Genomic DNA, 19,875 nt, shown 5'->3' with positions numbered 1-19,875 from the left:
AATGTTGTTCGGAGTCCCGGATGAGATCCCGGACGTCACGAGGAGTTCCGGAATGGTCCGGAGGTAAAGATTTATATATGGGAAGTCCTGTTTCGGGCATCGGGACAAGTTTCGGGGTTATCGGTATTGTACCGGGACCACCGGAAGGGTCCCGGGGGTCCACCGGGTGGGTCCACCTGTCCCGGGGGGCCACATGGGCTGTAAGGGGGTGCGCCTTGGCCTGCATGGGCCAAGGGCACCAGCCCCACTAGGCCCATGCGTCTAGGGTTTCCACCAAGGAAGAGTCCAAGTGGTGGAAGGCACTCCTAGGTGCCTTGGGGGGGAGGGAAACCTCCCCTTGGCCGCCGCCCCCTAGGAGATTGGATCTCCTAGGGACGGCCACCCCCCTTGGCCCTCCTATATATAGTGGGGGAGAGGAGGGACTTCATACGGGAACACCTTGGCCTTTGGTTGCCTCCTTCTCCCTCTCCAACACCTCCTATGGTTCAGCCTCGCGAGGGTCTGTTCTTATGGTGGTGTTGGCTAAAGTTCTACTCTCCGGCTGATTTCTAGACCAGATGCTGATGATCCCCCCTACCTCGGGGGTGGCTAGTCCTATTTATAGGCGAAGGCCCCAGGCCTCTTCCCAAATATTGAGCGGGAAGGGCGCCAACAATTGGCCATTTTGAAGGGGAACATCTAGTACACTTAACCCGACTAAAGTTGGTCCTCGCCTGCCAAAGACTCTGGTTGTGATGCTGGCTTGGGCTCCACGATGACCTCCGCTTTACTGTCCTGCTGGTCTTGGTCTTGTTGCACCGAAATGGTTGCCTTTTCTTGATACCCTTGCCTGCGCTAGCCCCCTTTGCACCAAAGGGGAAACAAGGACTCTGCGCAGGCCGGCGCCCGCCTGGCGCCCGTCTGGCCTTGGTCGTCATGGCTTGCATCACGGGCACCTCGTGAGTACCCCGCCTTGATCTCTCCGCCTCCTCGCGAGCCATCCTGATGAGGTCGTGCCTGAGGAAGCCTCCTGTTGTCCTTCCCCGCGAGGCTTGGCCCCTCGCGAGGGTCGTGAGCACGTGTTAATGAAGATGGGCCGTACTAGGCCACTCCTTGAGCCACGCCGCAGGCCGCAGGCAGGCAAGTCTGGGTACCCCCATTTCCAGAACGCCGACAGTAGCCCCCGGGCCCAAGGCGCGCTTGGACTTGGCTTAGTAGAGAAGCGAAGAGGCAAGTGCGAAGCGCCGCGGGCCCCAAGAGCATGCGGCCTTGGGCACCGCGTGGCGGTTGATTGGACGTGGGCGTCCTGGCTCCCCCACAGCACCTTGGCAACTGCACAAACTGATAAGGGAGCGGTACCCGTCTAGGCTTACCTTCTTTGCCTTCTCCTTCACTGCCCTGATCCCCTTTCTTGCTCCTGCCCTTCTTGCTTCCGAAATCCCCATATCTACTCCAACCCTGCATCCTAGCAAGGCATGGCGCCTCGCCAGACCCCAGCCGGAGCATGGTACTCGCCCGCCTTGGATTCTCCGAATGTGTCGGAGAAGAATCTTGCTCGGACGCGCCAGATGATGGCAGCGGAAGGCAACGACGGGGCGGCCGCACTCAAGGTCGGCTCCGCCCTTCCTGAGGACAGAGGAAGCACCTTCTACCCGCTCTTCGTGAGCGCCATTGCCGCCGGTCTGGTGCCCCCTTTTTCTGAGTTCTTCCTTTCTGTTCTCCACCATTACAATCTGCAAGCCCTGCACCTCCATCCCAACTCCGTTCTTCTCCTGGAGATTTTCGCCTATTACTGCGAGGCTCATGTCGGGGTGAGGCCTTCGGTGGCCTTGCTACGCCATTACTTCTACCTCCGGGTCTCCCGCGGCCCCATCACCGCGTGCGCGAGCTTTGTCACGCACGGCAGCTCTAACGCCATCTCGAAGCCCGGGAAGAGAATTGAGGGCTTCAGGAGCAAGTGGGTCATGGTGGATGCTGGGCGCACCCACTCCCGGCTGATTCTGCCCACGGGGCAGCCCATGTCTGTTGACGCTTGGTCCCGCGTGGAGCTTGTTGATCCCCGCGCGAGGCTGGTGTTGGAGAAGATGGACGCGAACCTGTGGCCGGACAACATGGCGACGGCGAAACTGACCGGGGCATCGCTCCTGAGGGAGTTCCTGGAGCATCATGTGGCTCCACTCCGGGAACACTCGCTTCCGCTGTGGAAGCTTGGGAGGGCCGATGCCGCCCTTCGCTCGAACCCCGAGGTCGTGGCCGACGAGGATCTGGCCACGGTCCTCCAATCCTTGGTTGGGGGAAACGTGGCGAGGTTGGAGGATGCTCCTGTGCCCTTGTTCCTTCGGGATGATTGGGAACAGGTGGTGAACTTGATGTCCGCTTTCAACGAGGGCGGGCCTGTACCCGCGGAGGTTCCTGAGGACCCGGCGGCCCTGGCGACGGTGAATGTATCCTCCAGCGACTCCAGCGGGGAGGAGGAAGAAGAGGGGGAGGAGGACAAGGAGCCCGATTCTGAGGCGACCGACGGGGAGTCGAGAACGCCCCTCCCTCGGCGTAGGTCCCGCACTCTTTGCCTCATGCCGAATGACGACGAGGACGACGATGAGCAGGGTGGCAAGAGCTCGCCCCTGATCCCAAAGAAGGACAGGACGGGGCTGGTTCCCCGTGGGTCCGCTCCGACTCCGAGGCGATCCGCAGACGCGCCTCCTGCTCCCGAGCCTCTTGAAGTTGACCCCAGCATCCGGCTCTCGGGCTTCAAGTTCGACCGGAGGTTGCTTGAGCCCGCGAGCGACGACGAGTAAGTGCTCGATTCTCGATTTGCTTCTTGCTTTGTTGCTGAGGCCTGACATCCATATTCCTTGGCTAGGCTGGTGCCTGCGGCGAAGAAGTTGAAGGAGGCTCCTGAGGCTTCGTCTGGGGCAGCACCCCCATCCGCGGGAGAAGGGGGCGACAAGACGCGGGCCTCTCTTGCTCGGTCATCCTCGCGAGGCCTGGCGGGGCCAGCTGGAGCGAGCTCAACCCCCATGGCCCAAGCGACTCCCGCGGTGTCTTTGCCTGATGCCACTGCCGCAGTCGTCGGGGCGTAGAAGGTCCTGACTCATGGCGATGTGATTACGCCGTTGTCTTCGCCTCCTACTCCGCCAACCGCTGTCTCTCCGGCTCCTCCTACTGTTTTGGATCGTGCTACTGCTGAGTCGGACCGACTGTGGAAAGATCTTCTGGGCGCCGACCCTCGCTTGGTGGCCGGGCGCCTGGAGTTTGTCTCTGGCTGGGTCGCTCTGATGCTTCAGTCCAAGCAGCGCTAGCTCAGGCCGCGACAGCCTGCAACAAGGAGAAGCAGGCCGTCCTTGAGGCGAAGGCCGCTCGCGACACCGCCTTGGGTGAGGTTGCGGATGTCCAGGGTCGCTACAAGGTGCTGGAGAGCGAACTGCAAGGCCTGCACGACCAGCTTGTCGAGGAGGCCCGTGTCCGCCAGGAGAAGGAGGAAGACCTGAAGGCTCGCGAGGCTGCCACCAAGGACCGGGATGCCAAACTTGAGGAACGCCAGGGCCGCTTGGGTGCGCTGGAGCAGGCGTTGGAGGCGAAGAAGATCGAGCTGGATGGCAAGGCGCGGGTCCTGGCCGAGGACCGCGTGGCCTTTGCGAAGCTGGAGGTGAAGGCTCGCACCCTGCTGAAGTCGCTCTATGACAGTGGCCTAGAAAGCCCGCTGGCCGGCGCCGAGGAGGGCCCCGCCAAGCTGCTTCCCTTCCTGGTCCGCCCCCTCGAAGATGTCGCCCTCGGCCTTGGCCCCACGGCTGAGGCTGAGGCGCGCGTCCTTTCTTCTGCGGTGCTAACGCGCGTCTTCACCCACGTCTACCTCCGTGACTCCAGCGTTGACTTCGACAGCCTGCTGGAGCCTGTGAGCGGCGAGCTTGCCGCCGTCGCTGCTGAGGCCGTGAAGGGTCACGCGGAGGCTCTGTTGGCGAAGTTCCGGGCCTTCAGCACCAGGCCGAAGCGAGGCGCTGCCGGTCTTGAGGCTCCACAAGGCGAAGCTGCCCAGCGTAGCACCGTCACCAGCGATGGCGCCGCCCAAAAGTGACCCCTTCGCGGCTCCCGTCCTCCCTGTAACATGCATTCTACCTCGTGGAGGCGTTTAAACTTGTGTTTGGCGTTGTCAAAGTACTCTAAGGACTGTAATATTTGCTTTTGAATTTCTTGAGATTTGCGTTTTTCCTTCCTACTTGCTTGTGTTCTACGTCGGTAGAGCCCGGCCCCACGCATACCTCAGCCGCCGTTAGCCCCGACCAGAAACCAGGACGGGACCAAGGAGTGAGGGGCTACGTTACAAGTTAGGCTCCTAAGTCACGATGCTCAGAAGTCCCCCTTGACGCATGAATAGCAAGTAGGGAGGTGAGATGCATGGGTGAATTTACCGTTCTACGTCGGCAGAGCCCGGCCCCGCGCATACCTCAACCGCCATTAGCCTTTTGGAACTAAGGGGTGAGGGGCTACATGACCAGTTAGGCTCCTGAGTCGCGATGCTGAGGAGTCCCCCTTGACGTTCAAACGGCCTTCGTACCTTGGCTCCACTCGGGGAGAGGCGTGCGACGAACCAGGCCCGAGGGGCCTGGCTGGGTGGCGTGCGCCTGGGCGTGACCCGGGTGCAGCCCCTGTGCCCAGCCCCCTCGCGTGGCACTCCCGAGGGGAGGCGTTACGATGAGGATGGACATTGAGCTCTGGGCTCCCTGAGGTTGATGCAGCCGGGGGCCACACCCAGTTGTTTATCACCAGCGCGAAGCATAGCACTTCCGTATGTGTACGGGCATAGCCGCTCCTCGGCAGTGTCATCAGCCAGCGCGGAGCATGGTGCTTCCACTGGTGCGTGGGAGGGGGCTCCCCTCCGGGAGGAACCCCTGGGGCGTGTACAGCCCCGCCCTGACGCGTGGCTGGCATGGTAGGGCCTGGCGAGGTGTATCTGGGCACCCGTGAGCCAGCACGGGACTCACGGGGCCCTACCTCAAGGCGGGTTGCGCCTGGCTCTGGGCCTTTTCTTGTAATGTGTCCCTGTAGATTTGGTTAGATGTCGGTGCTCTACGTCCTCGGGTCCCGGCCCTCGAGCAGGGCTCAACCGTCGCTGGTATGCCAGGTCGCGATGCCTTGGACAAGGCCAGAGGGTGAGGGCTGGAGAGCCAGTAAGAGCCCATGAGTCGTGATGCTCAGATACCCCCCCTTTAACGTGCAAGCAGCCGACATGAAGAAAGAAGGGTGCCATAGGCAAGCATCACACAATGATAATGATGGTTCAAATGCACGGCCGGAATAAACGCGAGAGGGACACATGCCACCGGGTCTAGCCCGTGTAGCTTGGGGATAATGCAGCCCGAGGGGCGCCCCCGATAAAGTAAGCTGAAAACATGAACTAAAGGGGATACATGCCGCAAGGACGGACCCACGCGGCCTGGGAATGATGCAGCCCTGGGGGGCGCTCACAGCTGAAAATGAGACTCGGAGGATGTCACCTGATGATGCTGAAGATGGAGGGATGCTAAAGTATCGGACGACGTGCGCTGCGAGAGACGATCTTCACGAGCCCACAGGCCCCGGGGCCTTGGGAGGCTCTGGAGGCACTGGCGGCTCCTCGCGGACCATCTCCATCTCTGCCAGGACTGCGGAATGCCTGACCGCCTGAGCCTCCAAGATGCTCCTCATGAGGCGCTGATGCACAGCAGCCGCGTTCGGCAGGCCATAAGGCATGCGAACATAGCTGTGGAGTGGGCCTTCGCAGCGCCCTACGCGTGAGGGCCAGAGGCGCTCCTGAGAGGCGGCTCAGTTGAGTCCTGGTATGTCGATGCAAACGGGCAGCCCACCATCCTCACCTGGATGGGGAGCTATGGCGGGCAAGCGGCGGCTGCCACTCATGACTCTTGACTCCTGCAGCTCCTGAAAATGACCTCGCTGATGAATTCCTGAGGGTTTGGCCCTCCTTGCCTTGCTTCCTCCTGAGGGAAACATGCGTTGAAGCACACCTCCAAGTGGTGCCCGAGCGCCTCCCTTGTAATCTTAGCAAAGTCGATGGCCCTCCAGAAGAGAGCCCCCGAGCCCTGCTCGAGGAGGGCGCCAGACGCGCCTTCCTATGCGACAGAAGGAGGTAACCCCTAAACGGGCGCGGACCCTGAGGGGCCTGCCTCCCGAGGGGTCGGACCAGGCGATGTCTTCTTCTTCTTAGGGGCTGCCTTGGGAGGCCTCCCGTTCTTGTGATCTGGGTCTTCAATTGATGCGGCTTGGAAGGCACGTTCCAGAGAACACACAACGTCTCTCTCTTCACAAGGCATAGTGATGACTCCGCCGCTTCCTGGCATCTTGAGGACATTGTAGCCGTGATGGGTCACGGCCATGAACTTGGCCAGGGCTGGGTACCCGAGGATGTAGTTGTACGGCAGGCGGATGTGAGCGACATCGAAGTCAATGAGCTCAGTGCGGTAGTTGTCGCGCTTCCCGAATGTGACAGGAAGGCGGACCTGCCCTATCGGAACTGTGGAACCATCAGTGACTCCTGAGAAAGGCTTGGTTGGCTGTAGCTGATTGTATGGCACTTGGAGATTGTTGAACGTCTCGACGGATAGTACATTGAGCCCTGCTCCGCCGTCGATGAGGGTCCTGGTGACTTGCACATTGCTGATGATTGGGGAACAAAGCATCGGGAGGACTCCTGCTGTGGCCGCGCATTTGAGCTGATCCGCTGAACTGAACGTGATAGCGCACAATGACCACCTGAGAGGGCGTGTGGCCTCAATCTTGGGGAGGACTGCATTCACTTCGTGAGCAAATTGCTTGAAGATGCGCTGAGAGGTCGGGACTTTTGCGCCGCCCAAGATGCAAGCGATTGCGCGTGGCTCCTAGAAGCCCCCCAGCCCCCTCATCCTGGTGATGGTCTTCATTCCTTCTTGGCTGCGGCGGCAGAGGAGGGAGGCCCGCATTGCCTTGTGGGCAATCCTCGTGAGGCTGATCTCTCCAACCCCCCTCGCAAGGTGGGTCCCTCCAACCTCCCTCACGAGGCTGGTCCTGCCAGCGGTCCTCGCGAGGTCGGTCACACCACCCTTGGCGAGGGCCACGGTCTTCCCATCGTCCTCCACCTCTTCCTACTCCTCGGCCATAGCCCCTGTCGCTGCGCTCGGGGCGTCGGCCGACACGCACGTCTCGCACAGCTCTGAGCTCTTGGCATTCGTTGGTGTTCTGGGTGTGGAGGTCATGGTACACACAGTACCGGCTGACCTTGGATGACTCAGGCTGATCCTTGCCTCGCTTGGTGTCTGGCTCTGCTGCAAGCACGGCAGTGTCACGCCCAATATGCGACCCTATCCAAAAGGAACTCGAAGGTCCCACCAAGGATAGACCCGCATATTGAAACGCTTTGCAAGGTGGATATCATTACATCAACATTACATAATAGATGGGGATACATACATAAGGCATACAATGCCACACGAATACAACATCATCTTACAATAGATCAACATCCGACTACGGATGGAACACAAACAGAAACTCAAACGACATCCACCCTGCTAGCCCAGGCTGCCGACCTGGAACCTATCCCCTGATCGAAGAAGAAGCAGAAGCAGAACTCCAAAACAAGCAAACATCACTCTCGCGTCATGATCATCGCATAAACCTGCACCTCCAACTGTTGTTGACATCCACCCTGCTAGCCCAGGCTGCCGACCTGGAACCTATCCCCTGATCGAAGAAGAAGCAGAAGCAGAACTCCAAAACAAGCAAACATCACTCTCGCGTCATGATCATCGCATAAACCTGCACCTGCAACTGTTGTTGTAGTAATTTGTGAGCCACGGGGACTCAGCAATCCCATTACCATGGGTATCAAGACTAGCAAAGCTTAATGGGAAAGGAAGGGGTAAAGTGGTGAGGTTGCAGCAGCGACTAAGCATATATGGTGGCTAACATACACAAATAAGAGCGAGGGGAGAGCAAGCGGAACGGTTGCGAAGCTAGCAATGATCAAGAAGTGATCCTGAACTCCTACTTACGTCAAACATAACCCAGAAATCGTGTTCAATTCCCGGACCCCGCCGAGAAGAGACCATCACGGCTACACACGCGGTTGATGCGTTTTAATTCGGATCTGGTGTCAAGTTATCTACAACTGGACATTAACAAATTCCCATCTGCCACATAACCGCAGGCACGGCTTTCGAAAGTTTATACCCTGCAGGGGTGTCCCGACTGAGCCCATGATAAGCTCTCGCGATCAACGAAGGATATACCTTCTCCCAGGAAGACCCGATCAGTCTCGGAATCCCGGTTTACAAGACATTTCGACAATGGTAAAACAAGACCAGCAAAGCCGCCCGATGTGCCGACAAATCCCGATAGGAGCTGCACATATCTCATTCTCAGGGCACACCAGATGAGCAAGATGTCGGGTTGGCATAGACCCTGGTTGCCCAGGGGGCGCCGGACATCGCTCAGGTTGGACCAACACTCGAAGGAGCACTGGCCCGGGGGGGGGGGGGTAAAATAAAGGTGACCCTCGGGCTCCGGAAACCCGAGGGAAAAAGGGCTAGGTGAGGCAAATGGTAAAACCAAGGTTGGGCCTTGCTGGAGGAGTTTTATTCAAAGCAAACTGTCAAGGGGGTCCCATAAATCACCCAACCGCTTAAGGAACACAAAATCCGGGAACATAACACCGGTATGACGGAAACTAGGGCGGCAAGAGTGGAACAAAACACCAGGCATAAGGTCGAGTCTTCCACCCTTTACCAAATATATAGATGCATTAATAATATAAGAGATATTGTGATATCCCAATCATAATCCTGTCCACCATGGAGAAATCTTCAACTTCACCTGCAACTAGCAACGCTATAAGAGGGCTGAGCAAAGCGGTAACATAGCCAATCAATGGTTTGCTAGGAAGGGTGCAAAAGGTTAGAGGCTGACATGGCAAATCGGGAGGCTTGAAGAGCAAATGATAGGTAACGCAGCATAGCGATAGAACAAAGCAACTAGCATAGCAATGATAGTAGTGAGATCCAGGGTAGCGGTCATCTTACCTGAAATCCCGCTAGGAAGAAGAACGAGTCCATGAAGAAGATGAAGCCACGAAGACAAACCAAGCGTAGACGAACGAATCCTCACGATCGCAACGAAACGGAAACTATCGAGAAGAAGCACACAACATGGTAAACACACTACACATAGACAAGACATGATGCACAACAAGCATGATGCATGACAAAGCTACATGAGGCTACTCATGGCAAGAGATGATGCATACAAGAGCAACACATCAAGGCAAGTTTAAATGAGGCCGAGAACAACATATAACAATTCCGATAAGTCCTCATATGCAAATTTCAAAATTGGTCCAGATCTGAATAAACCTTATGTTCAAGTTGTTAAACAGCAAGTTAAGATGCACCAAGATGATCTACACAAGATTCTAGTCAAGTTACATATAAAGTTCATTTAATTCGGAGCTACGGCCTAGAAGATATGAGCAAAACAAGTTAAACATGACATTGATGCTAAATGCACCCAAACATCAAGCAAACACCTCAAAACAAGGATGCAACATGATAATATAAAACTACATGTAAAATCAAGCAAGTTTCATATAGAGCACACTCAAAACGGAGCAACGGTTCAACACATACACTCTATACAAGATATGACAACAATCTGTCCAAAACAGCAACTAGGCATCTAGGAAACATCAAAACAACATGCTACAGCACCCCAACATAAGAACAAAAGGCATGGGCATGAAGTACAGGCAAAGCATGACAAAACATGAACACTGAGCTATCTCCAGAAATCACTAGAAAATGCTCAAAAACACATGGCAAGATTGCATACAATAACAGTTTCAGACTTTAGCAGAAATAACATCAGGTTGCAATGTTTAGAGCTATCAAACAACATGCCACAGGAACTTATCATGGCCAACCAAGGCATGACATGAATCTACAAATTGCATAGAACAAAAGTCCTTTACTGACCATGAGCCAAAAGGGCACAGAAAATATGATGGCACCCATGTAAACATGACAAGTTATATGACAGATTCATACATGGCAGGAACAACAATAAGTAGGCATGTTGGTGAGCTTGAACCACTCACCACAGAGCAATACATGGCATGACAAGGCAACCAACAGCAAGAAGACATGTTTATGAAGCTATCCATGGCAAGAACAAGTTCATAGCATGCAATGATCAACTACAACAACCTTGGCAAAATTGAATATGTAAACAATCTGCCAGGAAACATTTTGTAGCAAAAGTAGAGCACGAAAATGACATGCTAGGGTACTCCATAATTGCAAACACGGACACGGATGGATAGATAATTACCATATGTTAAAATCATCCTTACTGAAGTATCTCATAATAAGCATGGATCTCTCTGTAGCATCATGTTTACACGGCATCAAAATAACAGCAGAACAGGGACTGAAATCAGCAACATCACGAGGCCTAGTTTACATGCTTGTGATAGTCACCACATTGATCACAAAAATACATGGCATACACTCATGTAAAGATGGCATGGCGTAGTTCAAAACATAAGTAGGGCTCAAGTTCATAAGATGCACACATCAATCATGGCAAAAATGACAAAAGTGCATGTTATAACCGTTTCAGCAGTTTAACAGCAACATGCACTCTTGCAATGATGATTCAGGCATCAAGTTGAACTCAAATGGACATGATGCAATGGAATGAAATCAAGTACTCGTTGAGGCGAACAATTTGACATATTACACGCTCGAAATGGAGCAGTATGCAGAGAGTTATGGCATGTCAAACATGGCACCAGAATGCAGAAATTTAAGGGACTTGGCAGAAATATACCCTCGCGAAAAGTCAACCCGGGACGAGGAGATCCCGGGACGGAGCGGATCCGGGCACGGGGGAGCTATTGGTTGGTGGAGTGGGTGGATCTGGTCCCACTCCCAGATCTGGCCGGAGGAGAGCTCCGGCGAGCTCTCCGGCGAGGCACGTGCGTATTCCGGCGAGATCGGGGCCGGGGACGGGCGCGGTCGGGGCTGTGGAGGCCGGATCCGGCGAAGGAGCGGCCGGACCGGGCGCTCCGGCGAAGGGGCGTCGAGCGGAGGCGGCGACGGGGTCGCCGGCGGGCGGGACGACGACGGCCGAGCGGGGCAGCCACGGCGCACGGGCGTCGCAGGAGGATGGCGGCGGGGCTGCGCCCGCGGGCTAGCGGCGGCGGAGACGAGCCCCGACGGCGGAGGGATGGCGCGACCGGGCGGCGGCCGGTGCTGACGGGCGGCGGCGCGGCACGCGCCGGCGCGGGAGGCGGCGGGGCGCAGCTAGGCTGCGCGTGGCCGGCGGGGCTCGGACGCGGGGGCGCGGGTGCCCCGGGTCGGGCGACGGCGCGGCCGGGCTCGCGCGGGCCCGCGGCGGGCCTGGCGGGCTGTAGCGGCGCACGGGACGGGGAGGGACAGGTGGCGGCTGGCGATTCGCCCAGGGAAGGCGGCGGACGTGTCCGACTGCGGCCCGACGTGTCCGGTGGTGGCGGGAGGAAGAGGACTAGGGTTAGGGTAGGATTAGACCGCGAATTCGGGGGAGGTGGACTAATTTATAGATAGAGGGAGCTAGGAGTGTCCAAATGAGGAGCGGTTTTCGCCCACACGATCGTGATCGAATGTGCGAGAGCATGGAGGGGGCTTGGATGGGTTTTGGGCCACTTTGGAAGGGGTGTTGGGCTGCAAACAAAAGAGGCTTTACGGTTACCCGGTTAACCGTTGGAGTATCAAACGGACTCCAAATGGCACGAAACTTGACAGGCGGTCTACTGGTGCTGTACCAAGGCCTCTTGGCAAACCTCGGGCCATTCCGAGAAAGTTTAACACCCGCTCACAACAAGAGACAAAAAGGGGGACGCCGGAGGACATAGGAGTGCCGGATTGCAAAACGAACAACGGGGAAAATGCTCGGATGCGTGAGGCAAACACATATGGAAAATGAAATGCACATGATGACATGACAAAATGCAACACGCAAGCAAATGACATGGCAATGACGACGAATATCTGGCGGACACCTGGCGCGTCGGATCCGGGGCATTACAACACTCCTCCACTAACAGGAGATCTCGTCCCGAGATCTTAGGACCGAAACGGAAGGGAAAAGGGATGAGGTGAAACAAGAACTCAAGATAAGAAGCAAAGGATCGAGAGCACTCGAGAAGAAGAGAGGAACGACGAGAATGACGAGAATCGGAAGCTCACGGAATCAGATAGACTATGAAACCACTCCGGTTAGAACGAGATAAGAAACGAATAAGGCTGAAAGGATTTAGGCAGCACTCTGACTGAACATGGAAGGAATAGAACACGAGCTTCACAAAATCAGATGACACTTGACGAGATGAACAATGCAAAGCCTCCGGAAGAATTGCAATAGAAATGAAAAAAACGGAGAAGAAAATGACAACTTGTGCCACGAATGAATTTGAAAGCATCTTTAAAAGGAAGGTTTAAATGGAGTTGTTGAGAAAATCAACAATGAAAGAATAAGCTTGTTGTGGTCTTATAGGTAACATCTCAAGATCATAAGATGATAACCGGCCACAGACGAAAATGATTAGATAGCTAAGAAAAACGAAGAAATGCAAAACTCCACTTCAAAAGAATACGGAGAATTAATTACACTTCAAGACTCGAGAAGAAAAGATGCTTGAATTTCTCCAACAAATTCTGGATGAACTTGAAGAACGGATTAAATCATGAAGAACCACCATGAAGAACTCCAGTACACAAGGATGACGAGATAAAATGAAGGATGAAAGAATAGATGAGCGTTGCGATGATTTAGATGGAGGTTCCGACGAGATGGCCAAGGAAATTTGAACTCCGGAAAAGAAAAGATGAAACACTTGAAACTAGAATTATTCATTAAGAACAAACTCCGAAGAAAAGGATTAATCACCTGGATGAAATAAGAATAAGATTTATTGTATGCTTATCCTTCATCAAATTAAATTGATGACAAGCAATGGATTTTGCATACTACTTATTCTTCTTGAAGAAGAATTGAGAAGTGACATAATGCAAACTTGAGAAGGTCTTCATGAACCACCGGTAGGATTGGAAAGAACGAATGAATTAATATGATAATCAAGGAAAAAGAATCTTGAATGAACCACCGTAAGAATTCGAAAATGACTGATGAAAGAGAATGAATCACAGGGAAGACTTAGAAGAACAAATATGCTTGAGGGAAATAAGAGACAAGATAATGAAGGGATCGCGAACTGATTGAAGAATACTTGAACGAAGAACCGGAAGAATATTGAGATGAACGAAGGGGCACGGATATAGAATAATTGGGGAATGAATCTGAAAACTTGGAACGAAGCAATATTCTGAAAAGATGGCCTCCGGATGATCGAGACGGCAAAAACAAATCCTGAAATACTCCAGATGGATGAAAAGAATAACTGACAAATGGAATAATTCGAGAGGATAACATGAACTAGAACCACGAATCTTCGAGAGAACGGGCAAGATTTAGAGGAAAAACTCTTCTTTGGTCTTCAAATGACGACGGAAAACACCACCAAAAATTACTGAGATACTCCGGGAGAATGAAAAGCGAAGATGTTGAGCCAACAATGAAATGATTTGAAATTGATCTTGGAAAAGATCTGACTGATGAAATTCATACTTACGTCAAACTTCGAAAAGGATTTGAGAATAGCTCCGGAAAAATTAGAAGAGTCAGGTAAGATCCTGGGAAAAGACCTGTGGGTTAGGGCCCACTAAAAGAAAAACACCGTTGGAAAGAATTGTTGAAAAGATAGATGATGCACCGGAACAATTGAGATATTTGAATGAGGTGACAACCTCGAATTAATTGGAACACAGACGAATCTCCTGAGATGTCTTGAACTCCAGAATGATTGAATGGCGAGAGGCAAACGAGCAAGGAGAACACTTGAGCCGAGGAAAAGAATATGATCAACCGAAAAACTTGAATTGGGTCCACCGGAGAAGAAAAAGAGATGAAGAATGTCCACTGAGACGAGAATTCACCGGTTGAAAACATTGAGGAAAGAAAGCAAAGACATCGCACGAATAGGATGGATACTCGATTACGGACTCCGGTTCCGAGATGAAAAGGGTGGGTGGGTGGGAAAAGAAAACAACTGAGGATTGAACTTGGCAAAGATGAAGAGGCTTGAGTCAACTTGACGAGAAATGCACCGGATAAAAAGAGTTGAGGAACAACGATCGGAAAACCAACTGCGTGATCCTAAAGAAAAATTTGAAGGGGAAGAGGAGTAAGTCAAAACACCTACGTTAAGATTCCTTTCCAGAGCGACGAAGGGGCTGAGGAGTAAAAAGAATTCCTACTCTCCGATATAACTAGACTCAGAAAACAGTTTTCTTCTAGACTCAACAACGGCCAAACTACATGATCAAACAAGGGGGCTCCTAGGGTCGGTCGAGGCTCTGATACCAACTTGTCACACCCAATATGCGACCCTATCCAAAAGGAACTCGAAGGTCCCACCGAGGATAGACCCGCATATTGAAACGCTTTTGCAAGGTGGATATCATTACATCAACAGTACATAATAGATGGGGATAAATACATAAGGCATACAATGCCACACGAATACAACATCATCTTACAAGAGATCAATATTCGACTACGGATGGAACACAAAAAGAAACTCAAACGACATCCACCCTGCTAGCCCAGGCTGCCGACCTGGAACCTATCCCCTGATCGAAGAAGAAGCAGAAGCAGAACTCCAAAACAAGCAAACATCACTCTCGCGTCATGGTCATCGCATAAACCTGCACCTGCAACTGTTGTTCTAGTAATCTGTGAACCACGGGGACCCAGCAATCCCATTACCATGGGTATCAAGACTAGCAAAGCTTAATGGGAAAGGAAGGGGTAAAGTGGTGAGGTTGCAGCAGCGACTAAGCATATATGGTGGCTAACATACGCAAATAAGAACAAGAAGAGAGCAAGAGGAACAGTCGTGAAGCTAGCAATGATCAAGAAGTGATCCTGAACTCCTACTTACGTCAAACATAACCCAGAAACCGTGTTCACTTCCCGGACTCCGCCGAGAAGAGACCATCACGGCTACACACGCGGTTGATGCGTTTTAATTCGGATCTGGTGTCAAGTTATCTACAACCGGACATTAACAAATTCCCATCTACCACATAACCGCGGGCACGACTTTCGAAAGTTTATACCCTGCAGGGGTGTCCCAACTTAGCCCATGATAAGCTCTTGCGATCAACGAAGGATATACCTTCTCCCAGGAAGACCCGATCAGTCTCGGAATCCCGGTTTACAAGACATTTCGACAATGGTAAAACAAGACCAGCAAAGCCGCCCGATGTGCCGACAAATCCCGATAGGAGCTGCACATATCTCGTTCTCAGGGCACACCAGATGAGCAAGACGTCGGGTTGGCATAGACCCTGGTTGCCCAGGGGGCGCCGGACATCGCTCAGGTTGGACCAACACTCGAAGGAGCACTGGCCCGGGGGGGGGGGGTAAAATAAAGATGACCCTCGGGCTCCGAAAACCCAAGGGAAAAAGGGCTAGGTGAGGCAAATGGTAAAACCAAGGTTGGGCCTTGCTGGAGGAGTTTTATTCAAAGCGAACTGTCAAGGGGGTCCCATAAATCACCCAACCGCGTAAGGAACACAAAATCCGGGAACATAACACCGGTATGACGGAAACTAGGGCGGCAAGAGTGGAAAAAAACACCAGGCATAAGGCCGAGTCTTCCACCCATTACCAAATATATAGATGCATTAATAATATAAGAGATATTGTGATATCCCAATCATAATCCTGTCCACCATGGAGAAATCTTCAACTTCACCTGCAACTAGCAACGCTATAAGAGGGCTGAGCAAAGCGGTAACATAGCCAATCAATGGTTTGCTAGGAAGGGTGCAAAAGGTTAGAGGCTGACATGGCAAATTGGGAGGCTTGAAGAGCAAATGATAGGTAACGCAGCATAGCGATAGAACAAAGCAACTAGCATAGCAATGATAGTAGTGAGATCCAGTGTAGCGGTCATCTTGCCTGAAATCCCGCTAGGAAGAAGAACGAGTCCATGAAGAAGATGAAGCCACGAAGACGAACCAAGCGTAGAAGAACGAATCCTCACGATCGCAACGAAACGGAAACTATCGAGAAGAAGCACACAACATGGTAAACACACTACACATAGACAAGACATGATGCACAACAAGCATGATGCATGACAAAGCTACATGAGGCTACTCATGGCAAGAGATGATGCATACAAGAGCAACACATCAAGGCAAGTTTAAATGAGGCCGAGAACAACATATAACAATTCCGATAAGTCCTCATATGCAAATTTCAAAATTGGTCCAGATCTGAATAAACCTTATGTTCAAGTTGTTAAACAGCAAGTTAAGATGCACCAAGATGATCTACACAAGATTCTAGTCAAGTTACATATAAAGTTCATTTAATTCGGAGCTACGGCCTAGAAGATATGAGCAAAACAAGTTAAACATGACATTGATGCTAAATGCACCCAAACATCAAGCAAACACCTCAAAACAAGGATGCAACATGATAATATAAAACTACATGTAAAATCAAGCAAGTTTCATATAGAGCACACTCAAAACGGAGCAACGGTTCAACACATACACTCTATACAAGATATGACAACAATCTGTCCAAAACAGCAACTAGGCATCTAGGAAACATCAAAACAACATGCTACAGCACCCCAACATAAGAACAAAAGGCATGGGCATGAAGTACATGTAAAGCATGACAAAACATGAACACTGAGCTATCTCCAGAAATCAATAGAACATGCTCAAAAACACATGGCAAGATTGCATACAATAATAGTTTCAGACTTTAGCAGAAATAACATCAGGTTGCAATGTTTAGAGCTATCAAAAAACATGCTACAGGAACTTATCATGGCAAAAAAAGGCATGGCATGAACCTATTAAATTGCATAGAACAAAAGTCCTTTACTGACCATGAGCCAAAAGGGCACAGAAAATATGATGGCACCCATATAAACATGGCAAGTTATATGACAGATTCATACATGGCAGGAACAACAATAAGTAGGCATGTTGGTGAGCTTGAACCACTCACCACAGAGCAATACATGGCATGACAAGGCAACCATCAGCAAGAAGACATATTTATGAAGCTATCCATGGCAAGAACAAGTTCATAGCATGCAAGGATCAACTACAACAACCTTGGCAAAATTGAATAGCATGAAAACAATCTGCTAGGAAACATTTTGTAGCAAACATAGAGCACGAAAATGACATGCTAGGCTACTTCATAATTGCAAACAGGGGCATGGATGGATAGAGCATAACCATATGTTCAACTCATCCTTACTGAAGTATCTCATAATAAGCATGGATCTCTCTGTAGCATCATGTTTACTTGGCATCAAAATAACAGCAGAACAGGGACTGAAATTAGCAACATCACGATGCCTAGTTTACATGATTGTGCTAGTCACCACATTGATCACAATAATACATGGCATACACTCCTGTAAAGATGGCATGGCATAGTTCAAAACATAGGTAGGGCTCAAGTTCATAAGATGCACACATCAATCATGGCAAAAATGACAAAAGTGCATGTTATAACAGTTTCAGCAGTTTAACAGCAACATGCACTCTTGCAACGATGATTCAGGCATCAAGATTAACTCAAATGAACATGTTGAATGGAATGAAATCAAGTACTCGTTGAGACGAACAATTTGACATATTACACGCACGAAACAAAGCAGTATGCAGAGAGTTATGGCATGTCAAACATGGCACTAGAATGTAGAAATTTAAGAGACTTGGCAGAAATATACCCTCGCGAAAAGTCAACCCGGGACGAGGAGATCCCGGGACGGGGCGGATCCGGGCACGGGGGAGTGTTTGGTTGGTGGAGTGGGTGGATCTGGTTCCACTCCCAGATCTGGCCGGAGAAGAGCTCCGGCGAGCTCTCCGGCGAGGCACGGGCGTATTCCGGCGAGAACGAGGCCGGGGACGGGCGCGGTCGGGGCCGTGGAGTCTGGATCCGGCGAAGGAGCGGCCGGACCGGGCGCTCTGGTGAAGGGGCGTCGAGCGGAGGCAGCGACGGGGTTGCCGGCGGGCGGGACGACGGCGGCCGAGCGGGGCAGCCACGGCGCACGGGCGTCGCAGGAGGATGGCGGTGGGGCTGCGCCCGCGGGCGAGCGGCGACGGAGATGAGCCCCGCCGGTGGAGGGAGGGTGCGACCGGGCGGCGGCCAGCGCTGACGGGCGGCGGCAGGGCGCAGCCGGGCGGCGCGGGGCTGGCGGGGCTCGGACGCGGGGGCGCGGGAGCCCCGGGCCGGGCAGTGGCGCGGCCGGGCTCGCGCGGGCCCGCGGCGGGCCTGGCGGGCCGCGACGGCGCGCGGGACGGGGAGGGACAGGTGGCGGCTGGCGGTTCGCCCATGGACAGCGGCGGACGTGTCTGGCTGCGGCCGGACGTGTCTGGTGGCGGCGGGAGGAAGAGGACTAGGGTTAGGGTAGGATTAGACCGCGAATTCGGGGGAGGTGGATTAATTTATAGATAGAGGGAGCTAGGAGTGTCCAAATGAGGAGCGATTTTTGCCCACACGATCGTGATCAAACGACCGAGAGCATGGAGGGGGCTTGGATGGGTTTTGGGCCACTTTGGAAGGGGTGTTGGGCTGGAAACAAAAGAGGCTTTACGGTTACCCGGTTAACCGTTGGAGTATCAAACGGACTCCAAATGGCACGAAACTTGACAGGCGGTCTACCGGTGCTATACCAAGGCCGCTTGGAAAACCACGGGCCATTCCGAGAAAGTTTAACACCCACTCACAACGAGAGACAAAAAGGGGACGCCGGAGGACATAGGAGTGCCGGATTGCAAAACAAACAATGAGGAAAATGCTCGGATGCGTGAGACGAACACGTATGCAAAATGAAATACACATGATGACATGACAAAATGCAACACGCAAGCAAATGACATGGCAACGATGACGAATATCTGGCGGACACCTGGCGCGTCGGATCCGGGGCGTTACATGCAGCCCCCTTGCGCTTCACGTCCTTGGTCTTGGGCTTCTTCTCTTCCGGGTCAGCAGCTGGCAGCTCGAGGAGGGATAGGCGCCCTTCCTCAGCCCTAGCGCACTTTGTCGCCAGATTGAATAGCTCCAGGGAGGTGCACAGGTCTTCATGGATTGCGAGCTCCTGCTTCATCTTGACGTCACGCACGCCGTCGGAGAAGGCTGAGATGATGGCCTCCTCAGACACCTTGGGGATCTTAAGGCGAGCGCTATTGAAGCGCTGGGTGAACTTCTGCAGGGTCTCCCCTGGCTGCTGCTTGATGCGGCGCAAGTCGCTCATGGCCGGGGGCCGGTCGCGGGTGCCTTGGAAGTTGGCGATGAATCGGGTGCGCATCTCGTCCCAGGAGGATATCATGCCTGGAGCCAGGTTCAGGAGCCAGGTGCGGGCGCCGTCCTTGAGCGCCATGGGGAACCAGTTCGCCATGACCTTCTCGTCCCCGTTGGCAGCTTCAATGCCCAGCTTGTAGAGCTGGAGGAACTCAGCAGGGTCAGCCGTGCCATCATAGCATGGGGACAGGTCTGGCTTGAACTTGCCCGGCCAGGCCATGCTGCGCAGCTCAGCGGTGAAGGCGCGACAGCCTGCGGTGGCCGAGGGAGGCCTTGGGTGATGGAGAGCTTGGTCTTGGAAGTCCTTGTGTGCTGCCTCTAAGCGCAGTGCGGGGTCTTGATGCGCCAAAGCGGGTGAGCGCTCGTGCTGAGCCGGTGCAGGGAGCACGCGGGCGGCTTCTTGGGGACGAGGGATCTCTTGGC

Source organism: Triticum aestivum, chromosome 4B, assembly GCF_018294505.1.
Source record: "Triticum aestivum cultivar Chinese Spring chromosome 4B, IWGSC CS RefSeq v2.1, whole genome shotgun sequence".
In the NCBI taxonomy this organism is placed as follows: domain Eukaryota; kingdom Viridiplantae; phylum Streptophyta; class Magnoliopsida; order Poales; family Poaceae; genus Triticum; species Triticum aestivum.
The sequence above is the reverse complement of the archived record's forward strand: the minus strand, read 5'-3'. Positions refer to the sequence as shown.